Source organism: Schistocerca piceifrons, chromosome 6 (genome assembly GCF_021461385.2).
Source record: "Schistocerca piceifrons isolate TAMUIC-IGC-003096 chromosome 6, iqSchPice1.1, whole genome shotgun sequence".
Classification (NCBI taxonomy): domain Eukaryota; kingdom Metazoa; phylum Arthropoda; class Insecta; order Orthoptera; family Acrididae; genus Schistocerca; species Schistocerca piceifrons.
The window spans coordinates 371,567,761-371,586,784 of NC_060143.1; positions in this window are offsets into that span (position 1 = coordinate 371,567,761).

Sequence of the window (19,024 nt, forward strand, 5' to 3'; positions counted from 1 at the left end):
CTGTAAGGCATTTAAGGAACCATTTGCACTCGAGCACGCACGATATTTAATTTACTGAACTTAGATTATATGTATCGATTTTTTAAGACAAGAGAAAGCAAAACAAAGGAATTAACACCGCTCTCTTGTCGCAGCCAGTAGGCATCAGCTCTCTTATGTCATTCGTTGTCCTAGAAGGACGTAATATTTTGTGTGGCTCCACAGTTAGCCATACACTTATTTGCAGTAAAGAGGGGCAGAATTAATAAGTCGCTCTCATTTGTGAATTATTTGTAATTATTTACCTAGAATTTTACGTAAGTGTCATTCATATCGTAATATGTATGTCTTGAAATGAATACATGTTTTATTTAATCGTATGATGATTGAAGCTGAGGTCAGATATCAGACTTTGTCTACAAAAAGCATAATGAGTCCTGGCTACGTTCCGTACATCTTCGGACGTGCGAAGCTCGATAAATTCAAGGCGTAAATTGCATTTACTTTATTGTGTGACCTTAATGAACAATGCTACGTAAGACATTATGAAACATTAAGTAATTCAATTCCAATCTTATAGGCGAACAAACTTTAATCTCTCAATTACTTATCCAAACAATTATTATTATTATTACAATTTATTATTATTATTATATTATTTTATTTTATTTTTATTTGTTAAAGGCACCATGGCATTGGGGGCATTCAACAACTGTAAGTACAATACAGCCATGTGATGAAGAAAAAATGTTCGAAACCTGAAGAGAAAGATACGATTAAATGTATTAACGAAAATCTTCTTCAAGTTATTAGTTACTAGCTGTTTTTACAAGATACATTATAATATAACCACCGAACCCTGACAACGTCATCCACTGCTAAAATAGCTGCGGATATACTAGTTTTAATCTTAACTTCCCAAAATTCGTGTCGTTATGAAACCTTATGAATTTATAGGCAAATAACTAATTTACTACAAATAAATAGAATACTAAATATTACATAAATGAAACTTTCTGGCAGATTAAAACTGTGTGCCGGACCGAGACTCGAACTTTTTTTTTTTAAATCTCTTTTTGTTCGCTTTTGTTCGTAGCATCTGCTCGGGGCGGACGTCGTAAGACACCTTTTCATGTTCGTTTGTGTCCGACTAACTCAGTTTTTTTTTTTATTACAGAGGGCAGCTACACCTCTGACCGAGCAACTAGGGACCTTTGCCTTTCGCGGGCAAGTGCTCTACTACTGAGCTACCCAAGCACGACACACGCCCCGTCCTCACAGCTTTACTTCTACAAGCACCTCGCCTCCTACCTTCCAAACTTTACAGAAGCTCTCCTGCAAACATTGCAGAACTAGCACTTTGTTTGGAGAGTAGGAGGCGAGGTACTGGCAGAAGTAAAGCTGTGAGAACGGGGCGTCAGTCGTGCTTGGGTAGCTCAGTGGTAGAGCACTTGCCCGGGAAAGGCAAAGGCCCTGAGTTTGAGTCTCGATCCGGCACACAGTTTTAATCTGCCGGGAAGTTTCATATCAGCGCACACTCCACTGTAGAGTGAAAATCTTATTCTGATTACATAAATGAATTGCAGTTATCTTCGTTGAACACTTGAGATGGTGGACTGAATTAGGTGAATATAAAAATTTAGCTTTTTGATGGGAACGCAGCCTTATCCAAGGCACTGTTCATTTGAATTTCCTTCAAAAAGAGCTCTATGACATTTTGGATGTACCTGAATTGTTAACTTTTTCTATTGCAATCTCCAGAGAATTACTGTCAGTGAAAGTTACGACTTCGTTTCGTATCTCTCTCTCAGATACAGTCAAACAGCTGTTGTTCTCGTGGACGACACAGCAATCCACGTTTGCGTCTTTCATTATAGACCGTAGAAGTACGGCTAAACGATTGACGAAATTTGAGAATACCTTCAGCGGACAACAACGCTGCTCAAGCCCTGCATCGAGCAGACAGTTAATAATTAACATAGGAGACAGTCCCGATACAACATCCTAAATAACACCGGCTGCGGTCGCTTCGCTCAGCTTCGGTGAGCTTAAAGTGCTCTTTAGATATGATGAGGAACGGCTGAGGCTTTATAAAGATTAACGAATATCAATATACAGATCCATCCAATGTGCTTCCGTTTCTTCTACGTCCGCGATGGGACGAGGTCTGGCCCGTACTGCAGTTTGCTTAACTGCACGGCTGCTCTCTAGCTGGAGGAAACAAAACAGTGGTATTATTGTCGAAGATAATGAGTACATACCGCAAACCTCCATACTAATTACGTGGAGAACTATACCCTTTGGACAGAACTTAACCAATCCAGCAAATTCATATCGCCCGCCATTGGTGGATCTGAATATTATTAAGCATCACTCTCCTATTTATTTACTGATTATTTAGCCAGATCAATAGCACTAATTTGAATTATTAATACAAATAATAATTCGTGCTAATAATCATAACATTTACACTAACAATAATTACAAGAAATTATGTAAGCATTAAGAATGATACTGATTAGTGCATTGAAGCCTTGTTGGGGTTAGAAGAGGTGGAAAGGTTAATTAGAGACGAGAATATTGAAATGAAAGTGACAAGTCTGGTAGCAAAAGAGAGAATTTCGGCAGAGAACTCTGTAGACAGGGGGAGTGAAAAGTGATGAGGAAGGAAGGGTTGACGTCAGGAGCTACATAAGAGACAGAGAGTGTGGGCCATTAGTTGGCATTTTGAAATTTAAAGGATTTAATTTCTCTAATATTTTGAAAAAGATTGTTGCCTAGTCGCGTTTCTGATACAGAAAATGATTTAGGGAAAGTGGTGGTGTTGTGTAGTGCTACACAGAGGATGTTACTTTGTCGAGGACGAGTATTTCTGCTGTATTGTTCATATATTAAAGTAGGGATTGAAGAGAAATAGGATGGAGTGTAATGATTGACAAGACGATGCAAAAAACACAGGGTATGTTAGTGTCTACGCTTACCGGCACGTATCCACGATAATTGGTCACAAGCAGGTTTGAGGTAATTGAAATACCATACGTCACAAATGTATCGTACAGAAGCATTCATCGCCATTTCCAAACGACGTGAGCTCTCGTACGAAAGTCCTTCGAGAATAAGATCACATAATTAAGAATAGGGAGTACTAATGACTCTGCAGTTTCTTTTTAAGTTCACGAGGATGCACTTTCATGTAGTTCTGTAGCGCAAAAACTCATGCTCCTTAGAGACTGCAGTTTTGTGTTCAGTTCAAAGTAATGATCCATAGTTATCCACAAATTCCTTGCGTAGTAAGAAAAGGTTATTTCTCTGCTGTTTAGGATTAAGGGTGAAAGGGATTCTCCAAACTGAGAGCAAATACCTCTTTTGTGAGCTACTAAGACTGCTTGCCTTTCAGAGGGCTCAGTTTCAAACAAATATTCCACACCTATTCTGATAAAGCAAATAAGTCAGCATTTACGTTCTGAATGGCTGTGCGCAGATTTGTTGGGCTTCCAGTTACGTATTACTGGCCACCATCAGCGTATAAATGATATTTGCAGTTGGAGATAATAGTCGACACATTGTTAACATATAACACAAAAAAGCAATGGGCCTACTGCTGACCCTTATGGGACCATTGATACTATATTTTTCCTGTGTCACCTCTTTGTTCCGATCACTAAATGCTGTTGGCAGTATTCAAGGTATTAGTGGAAACACTGTACAGCACTTGAAAAGTTTTATCTTTTGAGTTGAGCAAGTAAGAGTATGAAAATCAACAGTGCCAAAATATTTGGTGAAACCAAAACGGACCTAACCGTCGCCTCTTGTTGGTCTATAGCTTGTCCCAGTTCATCAATCATTTCTAGCAGTTGTCGTGCTGTGATTATATCGGGTTTAAAGTACTTCTAGTTACAAGCATTATATCTTTGACTGTAAACTGTCTGAAGTCAGGAAATTTAAAATCAACACAAGACCACAATACTTAATTTGAAACTGCTCCTTCCGTCCCTCCAGGACGCAGTCTACTGTCGTGTGTCGCCTCTGTATCGGTCATACCAGACAGACGCATAGTTTTACCTTATGTAATAAGAAGAGTGTTGAAAATTAGGCGCACTGATAAGGAATGAGGAGATTCTCCTCAGAATCGGGAAGGGAATGAAATGTATAGAAAACACCGACAAGAAGAAACAACAGAATTATAGGAGATCTGTTATGACGTCAGGAATTCACCTCTGTAGTACTAGAGGAAACTGTAGAGGGTAGAAACTGTAAAGGAAGACAGCACATAATTAAAGACGTAGGTTTCAATTTCTACTCTGACATGAAAAGGTTAGACCAAGAGAGGAATTTAAAAATAAAAAAACAAACAAAAAAAAAACCGGCGTGGCCTTCCATCGTCTTTGCCTCTCATTTTGGCGGAGGACTCACGATGGAAAACATAACTGGTTCTCCGTGAAATTGGTTTTTTATTCTCAGGTATAATGTTTTATACCAGCCTCTGGACGTGGGTCTGCTGCCACATGCTTGGTCAGTGCCTGCCACCTGTGTCATCCCTCAGTTCCTCTGTTTTCGCTGCTTTTAGGAGGTATTCCTCATTTTATACCGCGCCCTTTTCCCTGTAGTAGTAGCACTCTGGTAAATAACGAGTAGTTGTCCCCCTCCACGTTTAAACTTCCCCCTTTGACACTTCGTGGTACATGGATCGTGGCTGTGCGCAGGATTGCTCCCTCGGCATGCATAGCCCTGGGACACCTATCCGATACCTGAACTACTCCTCTCACAGTCCAATTGTGGTACATTACATTTTGAGACTTTTTCCGTTTACGTTTCTGAATCTCTTGACTAAGAGGAATCTTCACTCTGCAACAGGAGGTTCTGGTCTAGAGGCCCGAAATTTTTTTTTCGTACATGGCTTAATTTTATAGAAATGTGCGTTGTATCACATTATGATACATACATTCGTGTACGAAAAACATTTGTTTTTATCTCAAAACAAATTAAAAATGGCGGATACAGCTCTTGTCAAAATACGCAACCTATGGCACGTCTACGTTTGAGCCAAGTGCTGTACATATATTTCTCAGACAAATGAGAACAGAAAATTCTTAAATTGGAATGAATTTTGACGGCCATCGCAATCGGTCTTCGAAAAACACTTCGAAAGAAAAGGCAATGAAAATTTTTCCTAAGCTCAAATGTTCAAAAAAATACTCAAAATTCAGATGAAAAAGCAAACCTCTTGAAAGGTCCTCTAAATCCAATAATCTTTCATTTAAGAAAAAAGTCAAATGTATTGGTTAATCTGCCGATGCTCTAGGGTGCTTTGCGAGCTGAAAACTTTTTCAAGGAAAATTTATTTGAAGTTTAGTGTAAGACAAAAATTCGTTGTTTCAATACTTACGGTTCATTTAGGCGGCGATCGGAGGACACAGAACCACCCTCCCACTTTCTCAGTCACGCTTGGGTTCTGAATTTCGTGCTGTATTTTTTCAGTCCGGGCTCTTATAACAAACCGAGACATTCCGAGGCGGCCGCATGTTTTCTGTCTGATAACTCTGCGACGCTTCTGCTGTTCTTCCCTATAAGGATTCCTAACACGTTGTCTTCAGAATAGATGAATACCCTTAGGTAGACATAGCTGCAGCTATGTATACTGCTATTTCAACTGTTTTTGCCCCGGAATGAGGATATTTCGTTACCAGTTTCCAGTGTACTCGTTGAGCTCATGTTTTCATTTTGCATATTGGCACCGTTGCATCTTTTAAGCAAATCTTCATTCATGAGAAGTTTGTATACTGGTCGAGTCTTTCTTTGAACTTATTTATCGAGAACCTACAGTATCCAATATTTCAGTCGTCACACGGTTCCATCAAACACACTGTTACTTCCAGAATACTTTCACAATCAAAAATACTTTTCGCAGGCATAACGTAAACACATCAGGGAAGCAAATTATGCAAAAAAACCTATTTGGGGGGGCGTGGGGGGGGGGGTTTTCTCTTGCTGTGGCTGAGACCTGGGTATCAACTTATCTTCTCTAACCTAAGTAGTGATCCGATCCATACATTTTTCATTTTCTGTAAATGGTTTTTTAGCTCTGGGATCAGTACTGCTTCCAGTGACTCAGTTTTACGAGAACTAGACAACATGTGGTACTCAAAAGTGCAGATAATATTCCTTAAAAGTCTATATTTAATTTCCTATTGAAACAAATACATTGTCTCATTTGCGGTAAGTGTTCCTATGACAGAAGTTGTAACGTAAACGCTGATAAACAGTGCAGCAATTCAGATACCACTTACGTTGAAATGTATTTCAGCTTAGATTGAGCTTTACGTGCACACGTACATTTCAGTATCTATTTGTGCCTAATGAGTAACTGCTTCGTTCATTCGTGGTTTTATAATTGGTGCATATTTGAGCAAATAATGTCAACATCGTTCAAGATGCGTGTGCTTTGTTTATAACAGTTGATTGTACATGGTAGACGTACTTGATTAATTTACTACCCTTTACTACACATTATTGCTTTTTTTTATGCATGGCAACATTTCTTGTACACGTTTTAAAATGCTGCACATTCTTATTTTTTTGAAATATGGCACGTGCAATGCATTATGAAGACGTATGCATGTAATCGGGAAGTATTACCATTTGTGCCGAACATAGCGCGGCTTACGAGTCTTAGTTAGGCAAGAAACGATATGCCTGGTCATTAAGGCAGCTACTGTTTGACATCCAAATTAGGTAAACATCGCTCGTAATATCTGAAGGTGTATGGCCATGTAACTAAGATCAGGTAGAGAGCATTATTTATCTCATCTGTGACTAGGGTTTCTAGACATCTTTAGTGAGTCAGCATTACAATTTGTGCAGTTCGTTGACACTCGGCGCAGTGGCTTGTGGGAGAGACCGAGAAAAGGTATTTCACACTTACGGTCGCTCCTAGCAGCCTCTGATCCAAGCGTCAAGAGAGCCAATAGATATTAGTAATTGCCAACGATGTAGACCGTTTATGCGGGTTGTTGAATCGCGTGGCCGCCGAAGTGGCCGTGCGGTTCTAGGCGCTGCAGTCCGGAACCGCGAGACCGCTACGGTCGCTGGTTCGAATCCTGCCTCGGGCATGGATGTGTGTGATGTCCTTAGGTTAGTTAGGTTTAAGTAGTTCTACGAGTAAGTTCTAGGGGACTAATGACCTCAGAAGTTGAGTCCCATAGTGCTCAGAGCCATTTTTTTTTGAATCGCGTGCCTGTCGGCGCAGTACCATTCAGGAACGAACACAAAGCTCCAGGACAACAACAGCAAAGAGTCGTTGTCATAGGAACCACAGCTGTAGTAGCCCTGGGTGACAACGATTGCCATCGCCTTGGAGCAGCACTGCTCAGTGGCTATTGGAGTCATTCCTCGTGTTTTACGGTAATATATATATATATATAACGTGGAACAGTAAACATATATATATATATATATATATATATATATATATATATATATATATATCGATAAAACAAATACATCAATAAATGGCCACGCGAAATTACGCTTTAAAATTCATCTCGTTTTAACGGGAAACAAACGAAGAAAATACGTCAGCACCGAGCATCGCATGGAAGACGTGATGAACAGTATTTGTTCGGAATGACTGCAGCTACACACCGCAAAATGTAATTGCAAAGATCCTACGGAACGTCAGAGAAAATACTCCCGATGACTCTGAGGAATGAGTACTACGCAAATCGGAAATACACATTTCTCAACTTTGCATGCATTATTTGATGATTAGTTTGATGGTGTTTATTCAATGAGCGACTTTGGTTTCCGACACTTTAAACGGAAGCACTCGATCTTTCGACTATGTTTCAAATATTTCCAGAACGACAAAGAAAAAATTTTATTGGCCACCGACAATTGGGAGAAAACACTATAGTTGTTCGTGATTTTCATTCTTTGTTTTGTGATTGGTGGAAGACGCTATTGTCTTACTTTCGTGCATGATTTCATTGACTCGAAATGTATCCTTTCGGCTTGTACGATTACAACTGCGTATTTTGGAGAACATTTTAAACTTCTGCGACTACTCCCTTCTTCGATTGGCTAATGCGGTAGAGGGGTATAGAGGAAGGGGGCAGGGGATAAATGGTGAGAATGCAGGGGTTTATTTCAGTTTGAGTAGTGTACAATGTTGTTCTTTCAGAATGGACTTCTAGTTTTACATAATTATTGTAGGGTTGTCGCAGTTTAGTATATTTGGAAGTAGTCTGCAAAGATGTTCCACAAATTCTAAATTATTAGACCCGCATTGCAGTGAGAGTATTTTGCTACTGTAGCGATTGCTTCTCCCAATCCATGAAAGTTCCGTAGTATTCCCTGACATCGCTTCTCTTAAGGTTTTGTCCCATTTTAACAAAAACGGAATTCTAAGTCTGACGTCTTACATCTAGTTCACTGTAGTTGGCATAGATCGTGAGATTTCGTAAATGTAGAGCTACGGACAAGTGTTTTAAGAATACATTTTGAAAGCAGATATCATAAATTGTCAGGCTACTCTAGCTTGGTGAATAATGTATGTCGGAAGAGACAAAATGAATGATGCTTTCGTACTTTCACTGGCACATATGCAGAGTCTTCGGTGTACCACATCTCTCAAACACACTACTTATTCACGTAAAGAGTGAAAAACAGCTGGGCGGAAAACTGTTTTGTACGAGTACCAGATACGTAGTGATCTAACCCTAGCAGCTAACTTACCTCACATTGTTATACGGCATGAAGAAAGATACAGATTTCTCAGTACTATGTGATGTGAAAATCGAAAAAAATAGTCCTCGCTGTCTTAGCTCACGTCCTGAAATCGATCCCGGATCAACAAGAGAAAGTTATGGTTTAAATTACTGGAAGCAGCAAAATCAACGTCACTGAACAAGTTAACATCAATTAAGTACTAGTGTCCTACGCTAATTACAGCAAGACGAGCTGAATCATAGCTCCACTGCTACAGAGACAGTGACCCACCCCGAGTACCTCGAGTAGCTCTTCAACACAAAGAACGAAATTCTGTGTGTTCCGTATAAAAACTACAATAAAAATTAAAAGTACTGGTCACAGTGGTTTATTGAAGGAACAATGAAAATCCACATTGTTAAGAAAATTGAGAAATAACGCTCCTCGCCGACATAACTAGTGGTTGTGGATAATAAACACCACTAACTTTCTCTGCTTTACAACGGGGCAGAATATTTTACGTTTAAATCGTCATGTTCAGCAACTTGAGCGGGACAAAGATCAGAACAAAGCGCGTATTTCCTTGCACCAGTACCGTAGATGCGGCGGACGTATTTACATTTCAGATTAGCGGTATTATGTGCGAATTACGGAGTCTCTCGACGGCGAGTGCACCTTTTTGCAAAGCATTCTGCTCCACTGCATAAAGTCGTTTTATGAAATCCGTGGAATGAGACGATGTAACAACAGCGCAAATAAACGACCGTCTCAACAGCTAAAAAGGAATTTTATCCGATGTTTCCACTTCTAAGGAACTACACGCCCTAAAAAATATAGAAAGATCATTATGTTTTAAAAACCGATGATCTATACGTCTGTTCCTGTTTTAGCTGTAGATTTTATATGTTACATTTTTAGTTATGTGTACCGACAGGTTCTTATACGAATGTCCGTGCAGGTGACCGATTTATTGATCACAGTTTGCTTGTCTTTTAGTCCGCGTTCCTTGTTAAGCTCGATTACTTTTCCTAGTCATTTTTATTGCTTTAAGAGATATCAAGGCTTTCCCTTATGGATATCGTAGAAACCCGTGAAAAGTAAATATATATATTAGCGAGCAGTCATGAAATTTGAATCACGTATAGTTCCCGTTCCTGAGACATATTGAGTTTCACCTTTATCTGTAATATTGATGTAGGACAAAGGAATGAATTAAAATTTGGACCAATACCGAGATTAGAACCTAAGTCTCTTGCTTACTAGACAAATGTGCTGTTTTTTTGTTCTTTTTTTATATTATTCTCATCATTTCGTCTGGGTAGACGTCAAATGACACCCCTTCAAGTTCATGGTTTAATACTTAGGCTGACTATTGTGCTGGCATCCATTAAGCCATATCGGCAGTACATGTGCCACAGCTGCATATATTACCCTAGTCCGTGTCCCTCACCGAAGGAAATTCCAGCTCAGATCTCAGCCCATTGCTATTCCCCTTTTAAACTCGCTCATTGCTAAAGGGCTATTACAATATCAGAGAGCCCTGAAAATACTGATGCGAGTTATCTTAAACTTATGAAATGTATATTCAGTTCTAAGCATTAGTCTTCAAGCCTTTTGAGGTGTACTTTCAGATGAGGCATGCAAAAGTTATTGTGTTATTTTAGCCGCGCGGTTTACGGCGCTTTGTCACGGCCCATGCGCCCCCCCCCCCCCCCCCCCACCACCATCCCGACGAAGGTTCGAGACCTCCCTCGAGCATGGCTGTCTCCTTATGTAAGTTAGTTTAAGTTAGATTAAGTAGTGCGTAAGCTTAGGGACCGCTTACCTCAGCAGTTCGGTCCCATAAGCCCTTACGACGAATTTCCAAATTTTCTGTTATTTTGTTTGGATGAGTACTGTCGAAAATCTAACTCCTTTACTTTCTGCGATATATGGATGGCATCGATGTTAGCGTCCAACTGACAGCTTCCTTTATCGTTACCTTATAAGCCAAAATGTTAAGCACTATTCGCTGTTTGTTACTATTATTATGGCTGGCTCTGAGCACTATGGGATTCAACTTCTGAGGTCATCAGTCCCCTAGAACCACTTAAAACTAACTAACCTAAGGACATCACACACATCCATGCCCGAGGCAGGATTCGAACCTACGACCGTAGCGGTCACGCGGTTCCAGACTGTAGCGCCTAGAACCGCACGGCCACAATGGCCGGCTACTATTATTATGTATCCACAGACTAGTAACTAGAGACAGGCTGGCTACACGTATGTGTTGCGCAACAGGTAAATACTGCGAAAGTTTTTGCTTGCTTACACCCCTTTAGGATTTCTGTACATAATATAATCATTTGTGGGGGCAGGTACATTGAATTACACTGGTGTTAACAAGAATGTTCAGAAACAACTTCACAGTAAAACTATGCCAGTAAGTTGCAGCTACGTGAATATTTCACTAGATCTAACTCGATGCGAATTACTGGCTTGTTTCTAATCTTGTATGGTAGACATATTTCATTGCAGCTGTTATAAATATAATGATGTAATCATCTTTGTCCGTCGTCTGGAAATGAGAATGAAAAGTTTCTAAAACTTGTTAACGGAATTAAAATGGCTCAAATGGTTCAAATGTCTCTGAGCACTATGGGACTTATTTTCTGAGGTCATCAATCCCCCAGAACTTAGAATTACTTAAGCCTAACCAACCTAAGGATTTCACACACATCCATGCCCGAGGCAGGATTCGAACCTGCGGTCGCGCGGTTCCACACTGTAGCACCTAGAATCGCTCGGCCACCCCGGCCGGCACGGAATTAAAAAAAACTATCTCGTAAGTGACTTGTCATAGTTATCTGAAATTAAATTTATTGCAGTGATATTATCGATCGTAGCTAATATTGTAAACAGAAAAAAATTTCGGTGTGCATGGCTAAAAAGTTTTAAAGTTCTGCCCGGCGAGCTCAGAGGCATGGTGGCCAGTTCGGGATCAGTGTGCCGATGGGAATATCAGAACTGCGTACCGTCAACGTAGTGGAGGACAGTGCAACAGGCAAGCATTGCATATAACCTCAGAGTGACAGCAGCAAAATAACAAACACCACGATATGACATAACAGGGCAGTATGAAGTAACACTCCATGACTTCAGGTGCCAGAGCGCCACTGCAATAGTCAAACGTTGCACGAACATCCCATCTCGGTAACCCAGAATAATTACTGAACCACGACAGTGAGGCAAGCAGTGCTCACGGTACTGATAAACGAGTGAAAATCCGCTCGCCAACCCAAAGCCAACGTGTCATGGGCGTGGGCTCGGCTCCATAAATAATGGAGCGTTCGGAGCTCAAATACACATCCATTCATGCTGCCATTCTGTCAGAGAGAATAAGGGCCTATTGAGTTCAAAAATGTTCAAATGTGTGTGAAATCTTATGGGACTTAACTGCTAAGGTCATCAGTCCCTAAGCTTACACACTACTTAACTAAATTATCCTAAGGACAATCACGCACACCCATGCCCGAGGGAGGACTCGAACCTCCGCCGGGACCAGCCGCACAGTCCATGACTGCAGCGCCGTTGACCGCTAGGCCTATTGAGTTGCAGTGATCGACCATGCTTACTGACTTCAACATCGAGACACAGGGAGCCTGCTGAAATCCTCAGACATCGTACCATTGCCACCTGTTAGCTTACTGGGACAGTCCAGATGATGAGAAGACTGGTGTGCTGCCAAACCTCCTTCCAACGATGGTCCAGCATGGATAATCTGCAAGCTATCATCTTCACATCGTCGAGGCATGGCACACTCGCACAGCCCCCTGCCGACATGTGAATTTCTTCTACGGTGTTGGTCAATCCTGGACCACACAACCGGCTATGCTCACCTACGGACATGACAGGAGGTCCACGAGAGTGCTGAGTTGTAGGGCTGTACTGTACCGCAGAACGCCTAAGGCAGGTGATGCCCTCTGATCTCCAAGGTGAAACCTGCAAAACACACAGTGGCAGCACACCGACCTACTTCTACGAGGTCACACACACTGGCGGGGAGAATCAGCGCTTCTTTGTAGCAGGTGCTGGTGCCTGGCCGTCGTACGATATACTAAGGCAATTTAATAATTCTGTAGACTCGTCCTGGCAAATTTATTACAGATACCGCTGTATGTCTAGCACCTCCGGACATTACTCTGGGCCTACCTCCAATACTCCATGCTCGCCCTGCTGTACACAAAGCCAGCACAGTTGCCCATGTTATAGTCGAACTGATTCTGTCATTACTTTAGTAGGTGAATATGTATGTAATACTTTTACAGTTGGAATAAAATGCGAACCCTAGTTGGAATACGAAGGCCTTATAACAATGTCATTTAAATATATTATGGTATCATTTACTGGTAAATCAATGTATTTTTTGCAGTTGGAAGAATGACGGTTAGATGCTGACCTCTTAAGTGATTGAAGATGGAGTAACAAAAGACATTTTTAGGCAAATCCTACCAAACTTAGAATTTATCAAATTTGAGTGGCAACGGAATCTTGGGTATCGGGCAGAGCAAACATTTCACACGTTTGTGATACTTCTGAAATTATGCTTCCAGAACCTGAGAAAATAACTGTGAAATCTCCGACAGAAAATCGTTATTCTCATTGATGTGGAGTTGGAAACACTAAACGCTAAACACGGAAATGTACCAAATAATGAGAACGAGTTTAAAAGTACGAGCTCATGTAGAATCGTCAAAGTGAGCATCGTGCAGTGCAGTAACGTCCGTGGATTCGGAACACGGTAACAAGGCGAATCACGACCATGTTGAAAACTTCGGGCGAGCTAGATACGGTACCGTAATATAATATTAACTACTAGACAGAAATGACTGAAACTGTGGAAGCATGTTGTCAGAAGTCTCCCTGTCATGCACATGAAGTTAAACGTCACATGCCGTGTGAACAGCGTGAATACAGCACCCAATTGGCTAGTTCCGAAAAACGAGGCAGCTGAATGAATGGGCAATGGCACTGTGTGTCATTCAGCAAACAGGTACAGTGCAATTCTGTAGGGTTTTTCAGTACAAAGGTTGCCCGGAGACGATGTATGAATGACTTCACAAAGAGAAAAATAATTGGGAAACTGGAAGAAGGACGAAGTCTACTGCAATAGACGACCGCTACATTTTGCAACAGGCAGGAAGGGATTCACAACAAAGAGTGGGTGCAACTGCAACTACTTCAAATGGTTCAAGTGGCTCTGCGCACTATGGGACTTAACATCTGAGGTCATCAGTCCCCTAGAACTTCTTCTTCTCTTGGTCATCAGTCTACTGACTGGTTTGATGCGGCCCGCCACGAATTCCTCTTCTGTGCTAACCTCTTCATCTCAGAGTAGAACCTGCAACCAACGTCCTCAATTATTTGCTTGACATATTCCAATCTCTGTCTTCCTCTACAGTTTTTGCCCTCTACAGCTCCCTCTAGTACCATGGAACTCATTCCTTCATGTCTTAGCAGATGTCCTATCATCCTGTCCCTTCTCCTTATCAGTGTTTTCCACATATTCCTTTCCTCTCCGATTCTGCGTAGAACCTCCTCATTCCTTACCTTTCCAGTCCACCTAATTTTCAACATTCGTCTATAGCACCACATCTCAAATGCTTCGATTCTCTTCTGTTCCGGTTTTCCCACAGTCCATGTTTCACTACCATACAATGCTGTACTCCAGACGTACATCCTCAGAAAGTTCTTCCTCAAATTAAGGCCGGTATTTGATACTAGTAGACTTCTCTTGGCCGGAATTGCCTTTTTTACCATAGCGAGTCTGCTTTTGATGTCCTCCTTGCTCCGTCCGTCATTGGTTATTTTACTGCCTAGGTAGCAGGATTCCTTAACTTCATTGACTTCGTGACCATCAATCCTGATGTTAAGTTTCTCGCTGTTCTCATTTTTACTACTTCTCATTACCTTCGTCTTTCTCCGATTTACTCTCAAACCATACTGTGTACTCATTACACTGTCCATTCCGTTCAGCAGATCATTTAATTCTTCTTCACTTTCACTCAGGATAGCAATGTCATCAGCGAATCGTATCATTGATATCCTTTCACCTTGTATTTTAATTCCACTCCTGAACCTTTCTTTTATTTCCATCATTGCTTCCTCGATGTACAGATTGAAGAGTAGGGGCGAAAGGCTACAGCCTTCTCTTACACCCTTCTTAATACGAGCACTTCGTTCTTGATCGTCCACTCTTATTATTCCCTCTTGGTTGTTGTACATATTGTATATGACCCGTCTCTCCCTATAGCTTACCCCTACTTTTTCCAGAATCTCGAACAGCTTGCATCATTTTATATTGTCGAACGCTTTTTCCAGGTCGACAAATCCTATGAAAGTGTCTTGATTTTCCTTTAGCCTTGCCTCCATTATTAGCCGTAACGTCGGAATTGCCTCTCTCGTCCCTTTACTTTTCCTAAAGCCAAACTGATCGCCACCTAGCGCATTCTCAATTTTCTTTTCCATTCTTCTGTATATTATTCTTGTAAGCAGCTTCGATGCATGAGTTTTTAAGCTGATTGTGCTATAATTCTCGCACTTGTCAGCTCTTGCCGTCTCCGGAATTGTGTGGATGATGCTTTTCCGAAAGTCAGAAGGTATATCGCCAGACTCATATATTCTACACACGAACGTGAACAGTCGTTTTGTTGCCACTTCCCCCAATGATGTTAGAAATTCTGATGGAATGTTATCTATCCCTTCTGCCTTATTTGACCGTAAGTCCTCCAAAGCTCTTTTAAATTCCGATTCTAATACTGGATCCCCTATCTCTTCTAAACCGACTCCTGTTTCTCCTTCTGTCACATCAGACAAATCTTCACCCTCATAGAGGCTTTCACTGTATTCTTTCCACCTATCTGCTCTCTCCTCTGCATTTAACAGCGGAATTCCCGTTGCACTCTTAATGTTACAACCGTTGCTTTTAATGTCACCAAAGGTTGTTTTGACTTTCCTGTATGCTGAGTCTGTCCTTCAGACAATCATATCTTTTTTGATGCCTTCACATTTTTCCTGCAGCCGTTTCGTCTTAGCTTCCCTGCGCTTCCTATTTATTTCATTCCTCAGCGACTTGTATTTCTGTATTCCTGATTTTCCCGGAACATGTTTGTACTTCCTCCTTTCATCAATCAACTGAAGTATTTCTTCTGTTACCCATGGTTTCTTCGCAGCTACCTTCTTTGTACCTATGTTTTCCTTCCCAACTTCTATGATGGCCCTTTTTAGAGATGTGCATTCCTCTTCAACTGTACTGCCTACTGCGCTATTCCTCATTGCTGTATCTATAGCGTTAGAGAACTTCAAACGTATCTCGTCATTCCTTAGTACTTCAGTATCCCACTTCTTTGCGTATTGATTCTTCCTGACTAATGTCTTGAACATCAGCCTACTCTTCATCACTACTATATTGTGATCTGAGTCTATATCTGCTCCTGGGTACGCCTTACAATCCAGTATCTGATTTCGGAATCTCTGTCTGACCATGATGTAATCTAATTGAAATCTTCCCGTATCTCCCGGCCTTTTCCAAGTATACCTCCTCCTCTTGTGATTCTTGAACAGGGTATTCGCTATTACCAGCTGAAACGTGTTACAGAACTCAATTAGTCTTTCTCCTCTTTCATTCCTTGTCCCATGGCCATATTCTCCTGTAACCTTTTCTTCTACTCCTTCCCCTACAACTGCATTCCAGTCGCCCATGACTATTAGATTTTCGTCCCACTTTACATACTGCATTACCCTTTCAATGTCCTCATACACTTTCTCTATCTGTTCATCTTCAGCTTGCGACGTTGGCATGTCTACCTGAACTATCGTTGTCGGTGTTGGTCTACTGTCGATTCTGATTAGAACAACCCGGTCACTGAACTGTTCACAGTAACACAACCTCTGCCCTACCTTCCTATTCATAACGAATCCTACACCAGTTGTACCATTTTCTGCTGCTGTTGATATTACCCGATACTCATCTGACCAGAAATCCTTGTCTTCCTTCCACTTCACTTCACTGACCCCTGCTATATCTAGATTGAGCCTTTGCATTTCCCTTTTCAGATTTTCTAGTTTCCCTACCACGTTCAAGCTTCTGACATTCCACTCCCCGACTCGTAGAACGTTATCCTTTCGTTGGTTATTCAATCTTTTTCTAATGGTAACCTCTCCCTTGGCAGTCCCCTTCCGGAGATCCAAACGGGGGACTACTCCGGAATCTTTTGCCAATGGAGAGATCATCATGACACTTTTACAATTACAGGCCACATGTCCTGTGGATACACGTTACGTGTCTTTAATGCAGTGGTTTCCATTGCCTTCTGCATCCTCATGTCGTTGATCATTGCTGATTCATCCGCCTTTAGGGGCAATTTCCCACCCCTAGGACAAGAGAGTGCCCTGAACCTCTATCCGCTCCTCCGCCATCTTTAACAAGGCCGTTGGTAGAATGAGGCTGACTTCTTATGCCGGAAGTCTTCGGCCGCCAATGCTGATTATTTATCAAAATTTAGGCAGTGGTGGGGATCGAACCCGGGACCGAAGATGTTTTGATTATGAATCAAAGTCGCTACCCCCTTTTTTTTTTTATTTTTTTACTTTTTTTTTTGTTTTTTTTTTAAGTTTTTGATTTCTACCCCTTTTTTTCTTTTTTTTTACCCCCTTGTTGAACCACTTTCTTCCCTTAAGAAGCCCCTTAGGAAAATGGAACTAAAAAAATAAATAAATAAAAAAATAAAACAACCTAAGTGCCACCGCCACTTGTCATCCTATGACAAAAAAAATTTGATCCACTTCAGGCGTTAGCTCCTGAGTAAACCCACCCCAGAGAGCTGCCTATAGACCAGGGGAAGTATGGGAATCAAGGTTAGAGCTATCCGTTGCCACTTTTTTTTTATATGATTACATTTAGGGAGCGTGTACAAATGAGAATTCTAGTAACTAAGTGTTACAAGTAAGTGTTACAACAACAAAGGTGGCATAAAAGAGTAATCAAAAAAATAAAATATTAACCACTGTTGTAATTCTAACTAAAAGGTTCGTCAATAATGTAACTGGTTCCACTTGGAGCCTTGGCATCGTTATCTGAAATCTCCAATAGCGCCTTTGAAGGGCATCTGCAACGGAGGCATTCTGCTTCGCTAGTGCCTCAAGGAAACAGTATCCTTGCAGCAGCTTGTCTCTTCCTTTGGTCATGGCTGGCAAGGCAGAGCCGTTAGTGTGATGCGGCATAGCACATTAACCACAGCCTGGCACTCCCCAGCTGAGTGGGGGGTTAACGAAAACGCTGCGTAAATAATTTGCGAAGAGCGTACGGTATTTCGGTGTGCGTTCGAGGGCGTTGTGAGCATTTTGTAGGAACCACCAGTAATCAAGCTGCTCTTTCTCTCCGTCGTTAAAGATGTAGGCGACGGTAAGTCCTTTGAACCATGTAAGCGCATGATATTTTGCAGCCGGAAAGTAAGTTTCATCGGGACAGAGTAGGGTCTGCGGGTCAATCATATCAGGTGTGACCCGGAGGTAACAAGCCAATATCTTCTGTGTTAGTCGCCAAACTCCGGACGATGATGCGCAAGTAAAACGATGTTCATCGGTATCCAAAAGGTGACAATCTGGGCAATAAGGGGAGTCTGCCAGTCCAATAGTGTGAAGTCGCTGGCGTGTGGCATATTTTTTGTTGGCGATCTGATACCACTTCGAACGCACCGTGGATGACAGAAAGTGGTGGTGTATCGTTTTCCACACTCTTGGCCAGTGAACCGTAGGGTACTTGTTTTCCACCACGTTATGGTGAACAGCCCGCAGAAGGTTGGTATAAAAATCTTTCGCCTTTGGTGGACGTGTGGCGGAGAGGTTCAAGCTGACATAGCTGTAATCAAGAATGAAGGTCGACACATGGGAGAGCTGTGGTGCGACGTGCGCCACCGACACCGGCGGGACGTGAGAGGCTGGCATCAGAACCTGTAGTAAACGACCCGTGAGAGAGGCATATTGACTTTTCCATCGTTTCCTCATGTTGCTCATGTAAAGAGCAGCTGCCCTCGCCCTGACGTTGACCAATCCCAGCCCTCCTTTGTGCACTGGGAGGGTAAGAGTGTCATATCGTACTTTAAAGATATGACCTGCGGAAACGTAGTAACTGAAGGCCGCCTGAAGCCGGCGACCTATCTGCAGCGGTAGTGGGAGGACCTGTGCCACGTGGTTGAGTTTTGATGCCACGTAGAGGTTCAGGTATTCAACACGTTGTAGCAGATTCAAGTCCCGGAGTAGGTTCTGTCGCACCATTGCGCGTATGATCTGTAATAAC